The sequence below is a fragment of the Castor canadensis genome, chromosome 5 (assembly GCF_047511655.1).
Source record: "Castor canadensis chromosome 5, mCasCan1.hap1v2, whole genome shotgun sequence".
NCBI lineage: Eukaryota > Metazoa > Chordata > Mammalia > Rodentia > Castoridae > Castor > Castor canadensis.
This window is the reverse complement of record NC_133390.1, coordinates 81,771,083-81,789,737: the sequence shown is the minus strand read 5'-3', so window position 1 is coordinate 81,789,737 and position 18,655 is coordinate 81,771,083. Positions and strand designations below refer to the sequence as shown.

Genomic DNA, 18,655 nt, shown 5'->3' with positions numbered 1-18,655 from the left:
CACTGCTACTTTGAATTCAAGTTTGTCCATCTAATACCAAAAGACTGAATAAGATACTCCTTAAATATTCTCTCTGAATTGCCCTTTGAAATCAGTAGCCACACTAGGGAACTCTGAACAGAACAGAATATTTCTAAATTTGCAAAAGGTTTTATTGTACAGTTAAATGATTCTGTTAATGGGTGATTTAGCAAAAAGAAACAGTAAGTGTGCCTTATTGTTTTCTGTAAATTTTAGTACAAAGAACCTTTCCTTTAAAATAGTGAGAGTTGATGCAACATTGATGCATCATGGTTTCAAGTTATTTTATAGACATTAATCAACATAGTAGGAAAGTAGATATATCACTGACTATAAGGATAACAAAGTATTTACCATACCTATTTTATAACTGAGATGATTAAGAGGCACTCCTAACTTAGCTCAACACCTTAAATGTCCGAGGAACAAAGGCTGCAGGTGTTGGAATGCATTCTTGAGGGCTTTGTTTCTAGAAATATGTGGTCATCTCATATTTATATTTCTGTTGGTGTAGAATAAAATACTGTTATGAGTCCTTTAAAAATTAGAAAAGCTTGAGAAAAGACTCTCTGAATTCTACATGCTGGTCTAACTTAAGATACTATATGAGGCTGAAAAAGCTTTACTATGAAAAAAAAAATGTCAACAAACTAGAACCCAAGTGGGGACCATGATCCTGTATTAGAGAAGTATAATGTGGAATCAGAAGGCATGATGTGGCGTGATATATTCTGGGAATTTATTTATTGTTTTAACAATGTCTAAGGCTAAAATTTAAATAAAATTAAAACCAGGAGTGTATTTCCCCCTTTAGTCACGGACAGAAATGAAACCCAGTTGAATTGCATTTGTAGAGTGCCTGCTTTTATTTTCATCCATTGGCACCAGGATCTGGTATTTGGTTCCTGACTAAGATGAGTAGGTTGGGGTTAATAGGAGAAATTCCACTGTGAATAAGTTGGAACCACTTGGTGTTAGGTGCAAAAAGCTCACATGTCCTAGTTAAGGCTGTGTGAAATAAACTGGACCCTCCTAATGAAGTGGTTCCAAAGATTGGATTTAATCCTCCTGTGTGACTGCTTTCACAAGTCTTTTCAACGGCCTAAGTACCATAAAATACTATCACAAAAGCCTTCATTCCAAAGAGTGCGTGTGTTGGCTCATGTCAAAAGCTCTTAGTGTAGAACAATGTGCCTAAGGCCACAATCTAATAAACAAACAGATAATCTAGTTCAGTTTTGTCTAAGTAACATAATGTCTCTATCAAACTATTTCCTGCATCTGTAGGTCTATTCAGAAGGAAAGGGTTCTGCGTGGGAATGTGTATATATTTTCTGTTAATAGGAGGGCATATAGCTCCTACGACTGGATGGCTTGTTTTTCTCTTCTGTGTAGCTCTAGTTGTTTATGGTGGGAATTTTCCATGTTGGTAATTTGGTATTTTACTTGGTTTTCATTGTGAAGGATGGAAATGTGTACACCTTAGTTTTAGAAATACTGTTGCATCACCTTCCTCTCAGTTAACAGTGGCCAGGTCAGATAGTGCTCACTTGTTTTCATGTCTTTTTTACTAGACTTTGCACACCCATTAAGCCAAAGGAAATAAGCTATTTCCATGAAGCAAGTGTATGGATTCCTGGGGGAATTTGCAAGAATTCAAATCCTTCGTTGTCCCCTGTAGACTGATGCGTGAGCACCTATTTTATCAGTGGAGAATCATGGCCTAATAGTGGATACAATATTACTTTTAGGGAATATATGAATATTAAAAGTTTAATTTTCAATGTGACAGGGAGGTGTGGACATCTAGGTTAGTCACTGGTACTGTGTACATAAGGTTGTTTTTTGCCAGATCTTGCAGGGAGAATTATTTTTATGCAAAATGCTTGGTAAGCACCTGCTTGCAGTTAGGATAACTGTCCTGTCATAGCATCCAGGGTATTTTCTGACTATTCCCATTAGAAGCCAGTCTGAGTCTCTTGTTGCTATTAATTGGCTCTTGTACTTTGAGTCATGGAATCATAAACCATTGTGTTGAAAGGGCCTTTAAAAGCTATTAAGTGGGTTCCTTGCATTTATAAAGCTCGAATCTCTTTTATGATGTTCATGTCAAGTAGCCTTCTTGCCTCTACTTGAGTACTTCCAGTTATTTGGCACTTAGTCTCACATTCTTACATCAAGTAATTATATATTGTTTTTACTGTTAAACCTTAAGATTTATAAATGCAGTTACTCTCTACCAATATATTATTGTTGATATAGTCCTATGAAACTTGTTATAGTTTTTCCAAACAAACTTACAATTTTTTTTCTGTATCATGACAGTCTAGGCTCATATCATTTTGTCTGTTAGTGTCAGGTATATTTTTTGTCTGAATAGCTAAATAAACTTAAAATGATTTCCATCATCTCAGGTATGTGCTGTATATGGTTTCAACTTTTTGATAAAGCATCACATTCTTTTTTTTCAATGTAACAGATTTTATCAGCTTCCTTTATATGGCATTGCTATGTAAACCACCATGAAAGCCCTGCACTAACTTTGTGTTTAATGTTTCTTAAGGTTGTAAGATATGAAGTAACTTTCTCTGAGCCTTAGATCTGGTGTGGACCACTCTGGGAACTCTCCTAATCTTTCTAAAACTTTTTTTTTTTAATCCATAAAAAAGCTAAGAAAAGCCATCCCATGGGAAAAGTATGTAACTAGTTTAGCTGAAATTCTAACTCAAGCTTCCTGAAATTCCTAAACTTAATGTCTAATATGGATTTTTCCAAAATGTGGTAGGCAAGGTGATAGTTACACAAAGAAAAGAACAATATGTATAGAACAAAATAGAACTACTTTAAGCAATATATTTAAATTTAGAATTATTACTAAAATACAAAGAATTTCTCAAAAAATTATGTAAAACTCCAGACGCTGCATACCATGAATGTAAGAGCGTCTGCTCTTGTCTACACTTGCCTTGCTACTGATGAATTGTTTCTCCTCTGTGCTTTCTAGTACTTTGTTCAGACCTCCTTCCTTTATGACATTTTGTGGCAGGCATAGTAGTGGCCTGCAAAGATTCTCTTGTCCTAATCTCTGTAAGCTGTGAATGTTACCTTACATGCTAAACAAGAATTTATATTACAAATCGAGTTATGCTTGCTAATCACCTAATAAAACATGTGGTGGTTCTAATGGAGTATTTGGCTGGGCCCAGTAAAGGCCACTAGAAGTGAAATTGATGCAGGCTCAAAGAAGAAAAGTTTGGGGCTCATGTAGGTTGCCTGGGGATGGGCCAGAACACCCTCTCCTGGCTGGGAACCTCCCCATTCAGTTCATTATTGGGTGGGAACCTCCTGGGCCTGTCCTCTCATAGTATAGGCTTTATAGGCACCTGAAAAAGAAAAGCACGCTCTCTCTGCTGGCAGACTCTACCTGCGTCTACCATGCCCTCTGTTTCTTCTTCCCTTTCCTCACCTGGCAAAATGGGTGACTCTCCTTTTCTCAATAAAGCTATCCTACCTCACCCTATCCATGTGCTCTGCTTGGATTTTTCCATTTGGAGAACATAAATCAGGATCTTCTAATCACAGACTGCACCATCACCGTTAACAAAATGCGGTGAGAAAATACTCTTCTGAGCCTTCACTGGATTTGACAATGAATAAAGGGGTCAAGGAATGAGGACAGCCTCCAGGTGCTGGATAAGGCAAGGAAACAGATTCTCTTTTGAAACTCCAGAAAGGAAAGCAACCATGTAGACACCTTGGTTGTAGTCTGCTGATATCCATGACAGATTTCTGATTTATAGAACCACATGACAATAAATTTGTGGTGTTTTAAATAATGAAGTTTTTGGTAGTTTGTGGCTGTGCTAATAGTAAACGAACAGACACAATGTTGCAGTGAATTTTCTGCTTTAGAAAAATGAATTCCTCAAGATCAACAATGTTGTCTTTAAAAAAAGTCATCTCAGCGCAGTTCCATATGAAAGGAACAAAAAATTTCCTGTCGAATGCTACAGATAATGAGTTTTTGCTGAGTATATATGAACCAAATGCCTAACACTGCTCTAGATACCTTGCTTTGAAAATTTTTCTTGCTCCTTGGAAACTTGTAACCTTACAGAATCTTAATTTTCTCATGTGTAAAATGAGTTTGTGGACTAGATGAGGTTCATCAACCTTTTCAGTAAGTCCAAATAGTCAATATTTTAGGCTTTGTAGATGATGTGATGTTTGTCTCAAATAGTAAATTCTGTCATTGAAACACGAAAGTAGTCATATACAATAGGTAAATGAATGACCACGGCTGTGTTCCAATAAAAAATTATTTATAAAAGCAGGAGGTGGGTTAGATCTGACTGTTTCACCATTGTTTATTATCATTTGAAATGGTGAACCTTTTTATTCCGTTCTAAATTTCTTTCTAATCTGACTATTCTGCGAGTTTATACATTTGTACCATTAGTATTCATGAAATCAAAGATGTACCAGTAGGACTTTGAGACGTAACTCAACTGATAGGATGGGTTCATTTATAAGAAGTGGCATAATATTGCAGACTCAAGAGCCAGTAAAGGAGCTGGCACCATGTCTTTGGCAAAGGGACTTGGGACAAATGCTCTTAAGTATGAGACATAAGGAGATTCTTGAATGCCAAGGCTGAGCTCACTGAACTTGAAACTCCGAGGAGTGCAACTACTGTTGAAGGAATTTAAGGGAGAACAAATCCATTGAGCTCAGGAATGGAAGGTCTTCTGAGGCAGCTGGCCAGATGAAGCAGGACGGGAGAACAAGTTCCTCACTCAGCTAAATTATGTATTTGCGCAGTCAGACCAGGTCGGGTAAAATAGCAAAGTGCCTGAACTTCTGCTGAGAACACATCAAATTTCACAATTTGGGATTGTCTTCTGTCACACTACTTCCTAATCTGTGGGAGTAAAGAAAATAAAATGAATGAAATTCAATGGAATTATGTTTTTCTTGGTTTGTCTCCCTCTGGACAAAAGTTGGTTTTTCATGAGAATGACCCATTTAATTTTAAACTCCTTATTCTTATTCAAAAGGCTTATATTAGTAGCATCCAATAGATTTCAGAGGTCTTTTGAACTTTCCTATTGGATACAAGACATAACCAGTTTAGATATAGGGGTATGGACCCCTATATAGAGCATGGTGGACCAAGAGCTCATCCAGAATGAGGCAAGGTGCATTCGGATGTGTTCATCTTGTTGTCTGGTTGTCATTGTTATTTTAGTATGCTATATCAGTGAGGGCAGAACTCCTTTCTTTAATTCATATGTCACAGTAGCTTGTTTATGTATTCCAGTTTGCTTAAGAACAGTTTTTCGTAAGAAAAAAAAATGACCTTGAACTACTCCCAGACCCAGGGAAATGTTGGGTTAATAAATTGCAGACAGCTTTAATAAATTGCAGACAGCTGACGTGGCTAGTCACTGCTACTCCAAGGTTCCTTATAGAGTTTGTTTTCAAGCTCTGAACATTTTGGGGAGGACATAGTATTTACTTGTTTTGATGCTAGGACTTCATTTGCTGTTGTTTAAGTTAGAGGCATTTTTGCTTCTCTTTCTCCGTTTCTTTGCTTCTATCCTCAACTCTTTGGAACCATGGTGGGCTAGGAGCCATATTGGGTTTTGCATATATTTAACTGCACTTTGTATTTGAATTTCTAAATGTTTGTGAAGGAAGAGTTTATTGTTAAGTTAATTGTTATTGTTAAGTTATTGTTAAGGACACTATAGTTTATTTTTAAAAACATTTTTTGTTAGAATATGATATTTATATGGGAGGGCAGAATTGTTTTGATGTCAACATGAAAATGGTTTGGTTCATCCCTTCCATTATTCTCCCTCCTGCGCCATTCCCCTTCTTAAGATGGCTTCAATAGGTTTCAGTGTTCCATATTCCTACTTGTATAGGAAGTATATCAACTATTTTTGCTCTCGTCTTTATCCTCCCCCTTCTACTATTGCCCTACCCTTAACATGACATATTTTATATTCTTGTCTTTCATTTTTTAAGTGTCCATTGGTTCATTTTGCTTTGGTATTTTATATTTTACCTATAAATATACTGTATTTAAGTCTGTTTAACCCCCTCTACTACTCTTCCTTGCCCTTTTCTCTCTAGCCTGTATAACATCATAGTTTTAGAAGCATTTTTAACTTTATCTACCTTGGTCAGCACAATACTTGGACATATAAAAGACAAGTGCTATTATTGTTATTATTATTATTATTTTACAAAGAAATGGAGACTCTGGAATTCCCTGATTTTCCCAGGCTCACATAGCTAGTATATTGTTTACGTGTGACTAGAAGTTAAGTACTTTAATATAGTAGTGCTATTGGCTGAGATTAATCTTGTTGTGTTTGAGGAATGCCTGCATGTTCCCACTCACCAAATAATACCTCAGCTCTTCATCTCAACTCAGTGAGGCATTGGGAGAGCTATTGTTGGGGTAAAAACGTGAATTTATCATTATCATTATGTCTGCCATCAAGAAGCTATATACTACAGTGAGGTAAATGGGTCATGAATTTTCCACAAAGTATGCACTAAGATAAATGCTGTAGAAGTGCTGTAGAGGGTGAGACATACCTTTGTCTGGTAGTAGCCAAGGACAGCTGTGTAGGGTGGTAGGTGAGCGGGGCCTCCTAGCATAGCTTGAGTTCAGATATGAAGTAAGAAGTCCTTATACAGAGAAAGATGTAAACAAATTCTTAGGGTCTAGGAAAGAAGGAGAAGGTAGTTTCACAAATTACTGGGTATGTGGTTTAGCAAAAGTGGACATTCTTGAAAAATAAATCAAGAAACTAATTCCCACTTACAAATGCTACAGGAAGGTAAAATATCTAGGAATAAATTTAAGCAAGGAGATGATCTTTCCACTAAAACTTGGGGAACTCCAATGAAAGAAATTCAAAAGGGCACACCAAAAAGGAAAGATATTTCATGTTCACAAGATTAGAAGAAGTAATATTGTTAAATGGCCAAGTAGTCTATCAATTCAATGCAGTCCCCATCAAAATCCCAATGACATTTTTTACAGAGATAGAAAAAAAATCCTAAAATTTATGTGGAATCACAAATGCCTCAGAAGAGCTACGCAATCCTGGGAAAAAAACAAAAGCTAGAGGCATCACGATACTTGGCTTCAAAACATATTGCAAACCTGCAGTAATCCAAACATCATGGCACTGGCATAAAAACAATGTACAGACCAATGGAGTTGATAGAGAACCCAGAAATTACGTTGTGTTCATAGGGTCGACTGATTTTTGACAAAACATGAAGAATATACATCAGGGAAAGGGCAGTCTCTTCATTAAATGGTGCTGGGAAAACTGGATATATATGTGTAAGAAAAAGAAACTACATCCCCATCTCTCACCATATTAAAAAAATCAGTTCAACATAGATCAAAGACCTAAATGTAAGACCTGAAAATTTGAACCCCCTGGAGGAAAACATAGGGGAAATTCTTCAACACATTGGTATATGCAAAGATTTTTTGGATAAGACCCCAGAAGTACAGGCAACAAAAGTAAATTGCAGCACTATTCACAATAGTCAAGTTATGGAAACAGCCAAGATGCCCCACTACTGATGAATGGATTAAGAAAATGTGGTATTTATACACAGTGGAATTTTACTCAGCCATGAAGAAGAACGAAATGTTATCATTCGCTGGTAAATGGATGGAACTGAAGATCATCATTCTGAGCAAGGTTAGCCAGGCTCAGAAGACCAAAAATTGTATGTTCTCCCTCATATGTGGTCTTTAGATCTAGGGCAAATGCAGCAATGTGGTTGGACTTGGGTCAATGATAAGGGGAGTGCACACAAGGGAGGTATGGGGATAGGTAGGAAACCCAAAACATGATAGTATTTGATGTCCCCAATGCAGAGGAATTAATACAGAAAACTTAAAGCGACAGAGGTCAATATGAGAAGGGGATCAGGAACTAGTGAAAAGGTCAGGTAGAGATGAACCAACTTAGAATGTAACACATTTGTACATGGAAGCAATGCTGGGAATCTCTCTCTCTGTATAGGTAAACTTATCTCAACTAGCAAAAACACTTTGTCTTTCTTATTATTGCCTATGTTTTTCTTCAACAAAATTAGAGATAAGGGCAGAACAGATTCTGCCTGGAAGCAAGTGAAGTAGGGGGAAGAGGGAGGAGTCAGCGAGTAGGGGGTAGAAATGGCCCAAACAATGTATGCATGTATGAGTAAACGAATAAAAAAATGTGGGATATGGCTGGACACAGTGTCTCATGCCTGTAATCCCAGCTACTTGACAGGCAGAGATTGGGAGGGTTGTGTGTCCAGGCCAGACAAGCTGGTAAAAAGTTAGTGAGTCTCCATCTAAACAAAGAAGCCAGCATAGTGAAACATACCTGTAATCCCAGCTATAAAAAATACATAGATTGTGGCCCAAGGCCAGCCCTGGAGGGAGGGACAGCACAAGACCTACTCCATAAAATAATGTAAAAAGAAGGCTGTGTGTATGGCCCAAGTGGTAGACAACCTGCCTAGCAAGTGAACACCCTGATTTCAAACCTCAGTACCATCAAAAATACATACATACATATGTAAATCAATAAATAGGATCATATCAAATAGAAACATTTGTACAGCAGAGGAAACAACCAGAAGAATGAGAGAAAATATTTGCAAGCTACTTATCTGAAAGGGATTAGTATCTTTATAAGAAACTCAAATAACTCAAATATAAATAATGAAATTAAAAAAATTAGAAAATGGTACTAATAGATATTTCTCAAAAGAAGACAAAAAGTACTTGAAAAATACTCAACATTTATAATCATTAAGGAAATGCAAATCAAAACCACAGTGGGATATAATCTCACTCCTGATAAAATGACTATAAAAAGATAAAAAAAACAACAAATGGCTGTGAGGATTTGGAAAGAGGGGAACTCATAATGCTGGGAATATAAATTAATGCAGCCTCTGTGGAAAACAATATGGAGATTCCTCAAAACCTTTTTAAAAATCATCCAGTTATCCCATCATTGAGTGTGTAGATGAAAGAAATGAAATAATTCTATCAAAGAGATACTTGTACTCCCATGTTTATCACAACACTGTTCACAGTTGTCAAAGTACAGAATCAAATAAGTGTCCTATCAATGGATGGGATATAGAAAATGTAGCTTACATATATAATGGAAAAATACTCAGCTAAAAATATTGAAATCCTGTGTTTTACAGCAACACAATTGTAGATCCTTCTCTTATTTGAATTAATAAAATAAGACAAATACTACATGTTCTCACTCACTTGTGGCAACCAAAAGAAAGTGTTCTCATAAAAGGAGACAGTGGAACAGTGGTTAATACAGACTGGGAAGCATCATGGGGACAGGGCATAGACAGAGTAGATAAGTGGCACCAAAACATAGTTAGATATGTAAAAGCAGTGTTTTATAACATAGAAGGGTAACTATAGCTTTCAACAATCTATGATATATTTAAATATAACTAGAAGAATGCCAAGTTTCTCAACACATAGAAATGATTAATGTTGGAAGCGATGGAAATGCTAATTATCCTGCTTTGATCATTATACATTGTATGCATATATCAAATTATCTATCATATATACCCAAACTCTTAAGTATGTGCTCATATGTGTCCATTTTAAAAACATGAGCATCCTGATACTTAAAACTTCCCCGGAGCTACTGTTTGCAGCAATAATCTCAAAAGATGCAAACTGACAAGAGTGTTCCAGGCAGTGTGTGGTGGACAGAGCTTGTCAGATTTCTGTTTCCTTATTGGAGGCTTATCCAGTTAGAATATTCCTTCTATCTAGAAGGCGACTCTGTCAAATCTTTGGAAGACCCAAGAAAATGCTCCAAGGCCTTGACCAAGGCCTAATAACTCCGAAACCATAATTCTTTACAAAGTCAACATGATTGCCAGTGCATGAATTGGCTACATAGGTGAGGGTTTACTTTTACACTCTCTGTTCTGTCCATTGGTCTATGTCTGTCCTTTTGCCAGTACTGCATTGTTTTGATTAGTATAGCTTTGTGCAACGTTGTGAAATCAGAAGTGAGAGCCCTCCAACTTTGCCCTTTTTTTCAAGATTGTTTTGGCTATTTGGATGGTGGTGGGTATAAATGGAAGTTTGCATTGTAAAGGACTAGATAAGGAAAAATGGAGCCTTTTAAGATTATTTCTTTATCTAAATATGAGAGAATCATGCAATAAGTTTTGGTGACAGTGGAGATGAGAATTGGAAAAATGTGGTATACTAAATCATATTCAAAGTAGATGTCTAGGACAAAAAGGGAAGTTGTTTTCAGTCTTTTTGATTGGGAAAATTGTGATGAGATAAGTAGAAAAATAAAGGATGCAAAAGGGGTCTGTGGGCTAGCAGACCTGAACTCCATTTTGAGCACTGATTATGACTTTAGTTGGTGACAGAGTCTGCAGTTAGAAATACAGATATGGAACCAAAAGCTCCATGGTAAATACAGTATATGCATTTAGAATTGCTTTGTTAATATAATGCATTTATGGTTACCATGGTGGCAGAAGCCAAATAGAGGAAAGTGGTTAGGGACAGTGACACAAGTAAAGATCTGGTAAAAGACAGTTTAAGGAAGCTTCCATGCCTTACTTAGCTAAGGGTAAACAGAGTGTAGATGCCTGTTGACATGTGCTTTATTTTAAAGTGACTATTATTACTAGGATTTGAAATCTTTAGCCTTCATCTCTTGGAGCCTAATGTTCCTGTTCTCCAGCTGAGAGAGACTAATTCACCATCTTGTGTTGTAAACACTCAGTCATTTTAACTGATTACACCTCCAATGATTCTCAAATCACTAAAATTACTAATTGCTATTCCTTACACATCAAAGAGTGAATCCTGAATAATTAACCCCAAATAAAATTAGATGAATTGGCCCTTTTAATTAGAGTCCCTGCTGCTGTTTGTTCTGAGCTTCCTTTTCTTACTGTTAAGAGACTTTTAGAATGATTAAAACTGTTTAAGACTTAAACAGCCAGTGACCTTTTAATACAATATAAATCCATGAAAGCAATATTTCAGCTAGCAGGTGGTGAAGTAAATTTTTAGAGCAAGTACCTGTCAGCTCCAGTATTCCTGTGGGGGGAAAAATACATGCCAAAAAACAACCACCTTGAAATGAAATGAGTGTCTCTATTTGATTATTTTTAAAGCATTTATGCATTTGCTAAGTTTCAGACTTGATGAAATAAATGGCAGGGTTGAAGGAAAGTGAGTAATGGTGGCATCATTTTATATAAATAGTAACAACGATTTTTCAGTGAGAAGAATTTCAAGAGCATAAAAGATGAAGACTAGAGAAATCACAGAAGGCCCCTAACCTTGTGTAACCATTCTTGATCATGGGGATTTTCTTAAAACAGAGAATAGGGGCCAACACTGGAGAAAAGGAAGTTTTGTGGGATTTCCTTGTATTGAACATCAAGGTCAGATTACAAGCCTGTCCAAACTGCATTCATCTTATATTTTGTTGAAGATATTCCAAATGTTCCTGCTCATCTATTGCAAGTCTCCTAAAGAGTAAGAACCTACTTTCTTCTTCACGGTCTTCTGAAGTTGTAGGGGTAACGCAGGCTCATCATTCAGTTTCTTACACTACATCTGCCGTATACTGTTGTAAATGTGGCTTCAGCTAAAAGTGAGGAGATTGCGGGTCACAGTGGGTTTTTGGGTGTGACTACACTATTTGACTATTTACCACAGCGGTGGGAAACGTCTCCATTTGTAAAATGAAATAATTGGACTAATTCAATGACTGCTTTTTCCTTAAAATTTAAAAATAAAATTTGACCTTTTATTCAGAAATAATTTCAGACTTTACAGAAATATTGAAAACATAGTACAAAAGATTCTCATTTAGTTTTCATCCAGTTTCCTCAAATATCAATATCTTCTACCACAGTACAGTTACCCAAAACCAAGCAGTAAACATGGACAAATACAATCTATTAGCATATAGATCACACTCAGATTGTACTACTAATACCACATTTCTGGTTAAGGATTCTATTCAGAATCATACATTTCATTTAGTTGCCACACCTCTTGTCTCTTTAGTAACCTGTTATCTCCAGTACTTGTTCAGTCTTATTTTTCATGGTGGTCAATGATACATCAGAATCATCGGGGGATCCTTGCATGATACTTGTGTCTGGATTTCAACTGCAAAGTTTGTGATTTAAGAATTATAGAATGGAGCCTGGATGTATGTAGTAAAAGAGAATGCCCAGAAGATTCTGAAGCACACCCTTGGTTACAAGTCAGATTGGTTCAACACCTCAAGCACTGAAATTTTGAGTTTCTGCTCAATTATCTCTCATTTCCTTCCCTCATTTCCCTGCTCCATCTCCATTCCTATCTCTAGTATATGGAATCAGAGCTGATTCTTCAAAATTCCTAGAGAATTTTGGGTAGTTTCTAGATCCTCAATAGAATATAGAGACTGGTAAGATCTCTGTTTATATCTTTCAGTGCAGAAGAAAGATCAAGTATAGTGCAGATAGTTCCAGTATTTCTGGAGACTGGGTATCCCTAAAACGAAATGTTAACTTCAGATAAGGACCTAATTCTGTAGTTTGAAGACATGCTCTCAGTAAAATAATTTAACATGTAATTAAAAAAAAAGCCCAACTATATAGCTACTTTATAACTGACCTTTTCAGCTATTACAGAATACCTATGGTCTATCAATATTTTAGAACTGGTGGGTTTATGTACTACTGTACCTTTAGTCAGTAGGATGAAAGGTCCTTATTACTCTTAGGAGAGGGCAATTTGACTACAGAAAACATACATGTGTTCATTCAATCTCATTTCAGTTCAGTTTAATACATAGATATAGGTGTATAGTGTATTACTTATTATTTATAGTCATAATACTACTAATATTTTCTGATCATCTTCTGTGTTTTCTACACGCTTTATATAGAGGTTAGTAAAGCCAGGAGCCTGCTCTCAAAGATCTTCTACTCTCACAGGAGAAACCAATAGGTGTACAATTAAACAAAGACCAAACTATATGTTCTGATATAGCTAAGTTAGGGAGAAACAATGCATTGCCATTGGTGATGAGGATGGTTCACTCTCCAAGCCAGATACAGAAGGGGAAGTGTTTTGTTGTGAAATCATACTCTCTCAGGCTCTGTGGCTGTCATTGGAGGGAGGCTAAGCTTCTGTCCTCAATGGCCACCACAGGGGTGATGACCTATGTCCAAAAGGAATGGATATTTTTGGAAGACTCTGTCAACACACTGGTCATTGTTTGCTAGATTCTTTTTTGAGTAGTACATTAAGGTTTTTTAAATTATTCGTTTGCTTCCCTGTCATCTTGATTCATTCTCTGTCCACAACATGAATTTTTTACTTCATTTTTTAAACTGAGACAATTCTACTTTTTAGTATTGGGACTGAAGATATCTCAATAGCTGAATAGTTCAAGATTGATGCATTAAGCTCAACTCATTGCCCTATTTATTTTCAGTGCCCCCTTTGGAAGTTAAAATATATGATGTGGTTTATTGTTTGGATGGCAATTACTGTGTTTTGTAAGACAAATGAAACTTGGTGGATTTAGAAGTGCTATATGGTTCTACTCTTATTATTCAGTACCAGATTCTCCTCCTTTTTTTGTCCCATTTGAAATCCATTCGATGTTTTCACCTGAGAAATTGTTGTCCAACAAGTGGAAACCACGTGTACTAGAGAAATAGAATATGCTTAGATACAGTACATTCTGGTTTTTCACCTTTGTTCAAAATTTCTATCTGTAATTAAATTAGAGGACTGTTGAAATTGGTGAAGTACCAGAAATTCTGTATTATCTAAATATGTGCTGATACTGCCCAATTTACAGCAAGAGAACCATCATGCTCTTTAATGGTAACTTGAGAATCTCAAAGAGCATTTCAAGCTAAGTTATTTAGAAAGATGACAGCACATTAAATTTTAGCTGGGGTAAATATAGTGATGCATTAAAATTAAACACAGAGTTTCAGTGGATTCTGCAATTCATTTTAAAGTATCTTCCTTTTGATTCTTAAAAAATGCATGGCTATAAATCATACTTATTATATAGTAATTAAGTCAAGAAATGAGAGAATATAAAACAATACTTACTATCTCATAGGCTTTAGACAATTTCTATTGACACGTAAGTTTATAGGAAAGTAGAACTGTATTATAAGCATTCTATAGCCTTTTTTTCCTCACTTCTTAATATATCAGTTTTTCTGTTCTGCTCCTAGAAACTCTATGATTCATTTACTCAATAGATGTAAGTCTTTACCTAAATGTCACCTTGGTGAAGCCTTTCTCAACCCCCTTTTTAAAAAACTAAAGCATCCTTTCACCACCCTAACAGTTCCATCCACCTTCCTTGCTCTGCATTTCTTTTTCCAATTAGTTAGGATTATAAGTGTGAGACACCAGCACCTGGCCTATGTTTTTTTTTTTTTTTTTTTTTTTACAGTACTTATTACCAGTGGACATTTATTTATTTATTTATCATCCTTCACTTTTTACAGTGTAAGTTCCGTGGGGACAGCACTTTTCATGAGTGTTATTCATTCATTTGTTGCTCCTTTTCCCCAAGGGTCCAAAATAATGCCTGATAGGTAGCAAGCACTCAATATAGATGAACATCATTTTGATGGCTGTACTACTTTCCAGGATGTAACTGACTGCAATGTATTTTTTACTAATACCGTGTTGATGAGTATTCTGACTTTTTCCATTATAGTGTACTGTGATGAAGATTCCATAATGTGCTTTGAGGCATACTGTTCAGATAAGTTTTTGTAGAATCATTTATCAACAGTGGTATTACTAAATTAAAGTGTAGCTATGTTTTTCAGTATTTCATACCTTTTGCAAAATTTTCTTTTTTCTTTTTTTTAGGAAGAAGGGAAACTTTTATTCTCAGAGAACTATTCAAATAATATGCAGCTCAGCGATAAATTAAAAAGGTTGTAATGCATTAGAAAGGAAGGAGTTAAATTACATCCATGATCCAGTGGATCATGATAGTACATACCAGTACATAGATAGTTCCATACCAGTACAAAATAGGAAGGAAGCCCCAATGGTACAGAAAGAACACTGCCAAGCTACCCTTAAGAAAAATATAGTAGAGGTCTTATGTGCTTAAGCATGTAAGTACAACCATTCATAAATACACCAGTGAGTGACATAAAGAAGTACTTGAAGACTAATGTAAGATAAGGCACTTCATTTTTAATTCTCTCAGTCTCTTTGGGATTGCTCAAGCTCTGGGGGTCCTTGGGAAATCTGAAGTTGTACTGGGCCAGGAAGACATCAGAGTGCCACAGTCCTCAGCAGACTCCTCCCTGCACTTGGCCCACTTGAGTATGTGCATTCAGACTTCTCAGCAAATTTCCCACAGCAGGACCAGTGGGGACAACCTGGGTGGCCTTTGTGTCCATGGTCACAGCCTAAGTACCCACCTGGCATGGTGCCTCCACAGGCACAGCGTGCAGTTTTCTGGCCTCCACTGGAGCAGAAGGTGCAGCAGTGAAACACCCCTTGATGTGGGTGGTGTTTTTTCCTCACAGTCACGTTGAATGGTGAGCCCTGCAGGTGCTGTTCTTTGACGCAGACCCACACAGTGTAGACCCCAGGTTCCTTGGGCGTATAGGACACATAGTATGTCCCATCCTTGTTGTCCTGGACCACTGTTCTGACTGGACTGTCTTTCTTGTCTTTAGGGACAACTGCGACATGTATGTTGTCTCCACCCTTGCCCATGCTCTCTCCTGCATCATCCTTACAAAGTAGGGTGAAAAAGCTTGTCTGTTTCTCCTGAGCTCTGTGGAGATCTTCTCCTTGAAGCACGCATTTGGCTGGATCGACCTCTTTGGTATTAATAGCTCCATAGACTTCAGAGCCATGACACTGGCCTGCTTTCTCTTGAGGAGAGAAGCATATCTTATCATTTACTGCTGGGCGGGCACTATATTCAACTTTGTTCAGCTTCCTGAGTCGTTCTGCTACCACCCCCTTGGTGATGAGGATCTCCAAGTCTGAGCCGCTGGTCAACAAGTGTTCAGTGAACTCCACTCCAGTCCACATGTCTTCCAGCAGCTGTTCCAGTTGTGCTTTCTGCAGCTGCAGGGAGTTTTCCTTCTGGACCCAGATGTCTGCCAGCTGCTGCAGCAGCTTGTCCCAGTGCTCCTCGATGGCTTTGATGTAGCCCTCAGAGAATGCTCGGACATCGGCTGCCACAGTCTCCACTCGCTCCTGTAGGGCACTGTTCATGCTTTTGATCTGAGCCAGGGCTTCCTCCAGGTCCTCCACATGGGGCTGGGTGTCTTTGAGAAGCTCCCGCACAGAGTCTCCATGCTTGTGGATGACATTGCTGGTGAAGTCGTAGGGGTGCTCCCGATGCTCGCCCACCACACAATCCCAGCACACAGGGCGGTCACAGAGCTCACAGAACAATCACAGCTCTTCTGCAGGGTGAGCAGGACATAGGATGGGCTTTCCAACCCTGCTGTAACCTTTCAGGTCTTTTAGGTCCACCATAACGTGGTAAGTTGTTTTCTTCTGCTGCCTATGAGCCTGGCAGCAGAAGTGGCAGAGATTGGCTTTGCAGGTCTGACACCTCTTCTCCACTTCCCTGTTGCTGCACAGGTCACATACCAGGCCCTGGCCTTCCCCACGCAGACTTTCCAGCATCACATCATTCATGGCCAGGTGGTCCATGGTTAAAGCCTTCACTCCACCCATGGGCAGGTCCACCTGAGCATTACATACTGGACACAGGATGCCAATCTGTGGCTGCAGACTGTGAGGCTTGAGTTCCTGGAATACTGACCCCTCAGAGCTTGTGTCAGAGTCTCCCCCTAGTATGTCCACTACAGAGAAGGGCTCCAGCTTCTCCAGACACATGGTGCACACCATGTGCAAACAAGGCAAGAGCCTGGGGGCTTTGAAAAGCCCTATGCACAAAGAGCAGTGGATCTTGCCTGAGTTCCCAAATGCAGTCCCACTGGGGAGTTTGTGCACAAAGCCCAGAAGCAGCTTCCTGTTTTCTAACATATTTCCTATGTCTATGGTCAGTATCAGAAAAGGACCTGGACAGTTCTATACTGTCGAAGCTGGTTAAACCCACCCAAAGACAAAGACTCCAGAACTTGAACAGAGACCATGAGGACTCTCTTGATAAATAAAAGGGCAAACAGGAAGAGGGTGCCTCACAACCATCCACAGATCCTGAGCAGTAGCAGGGCCCCCTCCTTTCCATGGCATCCCATACCAGACACGCTCATGCCCCTCTCAGTTCCCATTTTGATAGCTATACTACTTTCCAGGATGTATGAATGTTGATGAGTATTCTGACTTTTTCCATTATAGTGTACTGTGATAAAGATTCCATAACGTGCTTTGAGGCATACTGTTCAGATACGTTTTTGTAGAATCATTTATCAACGGTGGTATTACTAAATTAAAGTGTAGCTATGTTTTTCAGTATTTCATACCTTTTGCCAAATTTTCTTGAGGAAACTTTTATCTCTACTACTAGGAGGACACAAGAGTGCTGGTTTCCCTATACCATCATTGATACTGTGTTTCATTACTATTTGTAAATTCTTATTTTAATTGATTCATAATGCACAAATTTATATCATGATATATGTGTTTTGATATATGTACACATGCATGTAAGATCAAAACAAGTTAATTAGCATACTCATCACCTCAAACATTTTTGTCTTCTTTGTTATCGCTATCTTGAATCTTAGTGATTCCTTTCAAGTAACATTGTGTATTATAAAATTAATTACCATCAGAAACAGAGATTTGTTTTTTCATGAAATAGAAGAAAAAAGTGGAAGAACAATAGAAGGTTAATTTTCCTAATGTATATTCATATATATATATATAATATATATATAAGAGTCAGAATCTAAAAATATCTGGCACAATAATGGAAAGAATTTAAGTCAAGGCCATTTACATGATAGGGTGCATCATTAAAGGGTTGCTACTTTGATGACAGTGAGGATAGGCAACCAGAATGCCCATCCAGTATCCTGATAATGAGCACTTCTCCCAGAGAGTTCTCAAAGGAGTTGCACACTCAAAAAACAGAGCAAAATGGGAACGCAAGTGCTGCTTTATTAATAGCTCTTGAGTGCTTGATCTTCCTCTGCGACTGAGGTCTGTGGTTGCACTGAGATGGTACACAGGCTTTGGCTTTGGAAACAGCAGACTTTCACCCCATGCTTTCCTCACAGCACCTTATCTTAGAAGCCCTATGCTCATTAAGTGCAACACTTGAAGGATCTGGCTTGACATTTTTCTCTTTGGAAACAAGAAGTATATTCTAGTCAACTGCTGGCTAGCAGGCAACTGCTGGGAACCAGGGTCTGCAAACAAGAAGGTCTGAAACAAGAAAAGAGATCCCTAGTTGCTTCTTTATAAAACTGAGATCAGCAGTCATGGTGGTCCATGCTTGTAATCCTAGCTATGTGGGAGCTGGAGGCAGAAGCATCACACATTCAAGGTTAGGTGCTAGCAAGACTCTTGTTTAAT

At 37.8% G+C, this 18,655-nt stretch overlaps 1 protein-coding gene and 1 pseudogene across 18 annotated transcripts in view; one reads left to right on the top strand and one right to left on the bottom strand.

Annotated features, from left to right (window-relative positions):
• The window catches only part of Lpp (LIM domain containing preferred translocation partner in lipoma), a 642,244-nt gene that overhangs the window by 264,166 nt on the left and 359,423 nt on the right, over positions 1-18,655 (top strand). The window lies entirely within an intron of this gene.
• LOC109699506 (E3 ubiquitin-protein ligase TRIM45 pseudogene) lies at positions 15,411-17,237 on the bottom strand (annotated as a pseudogene).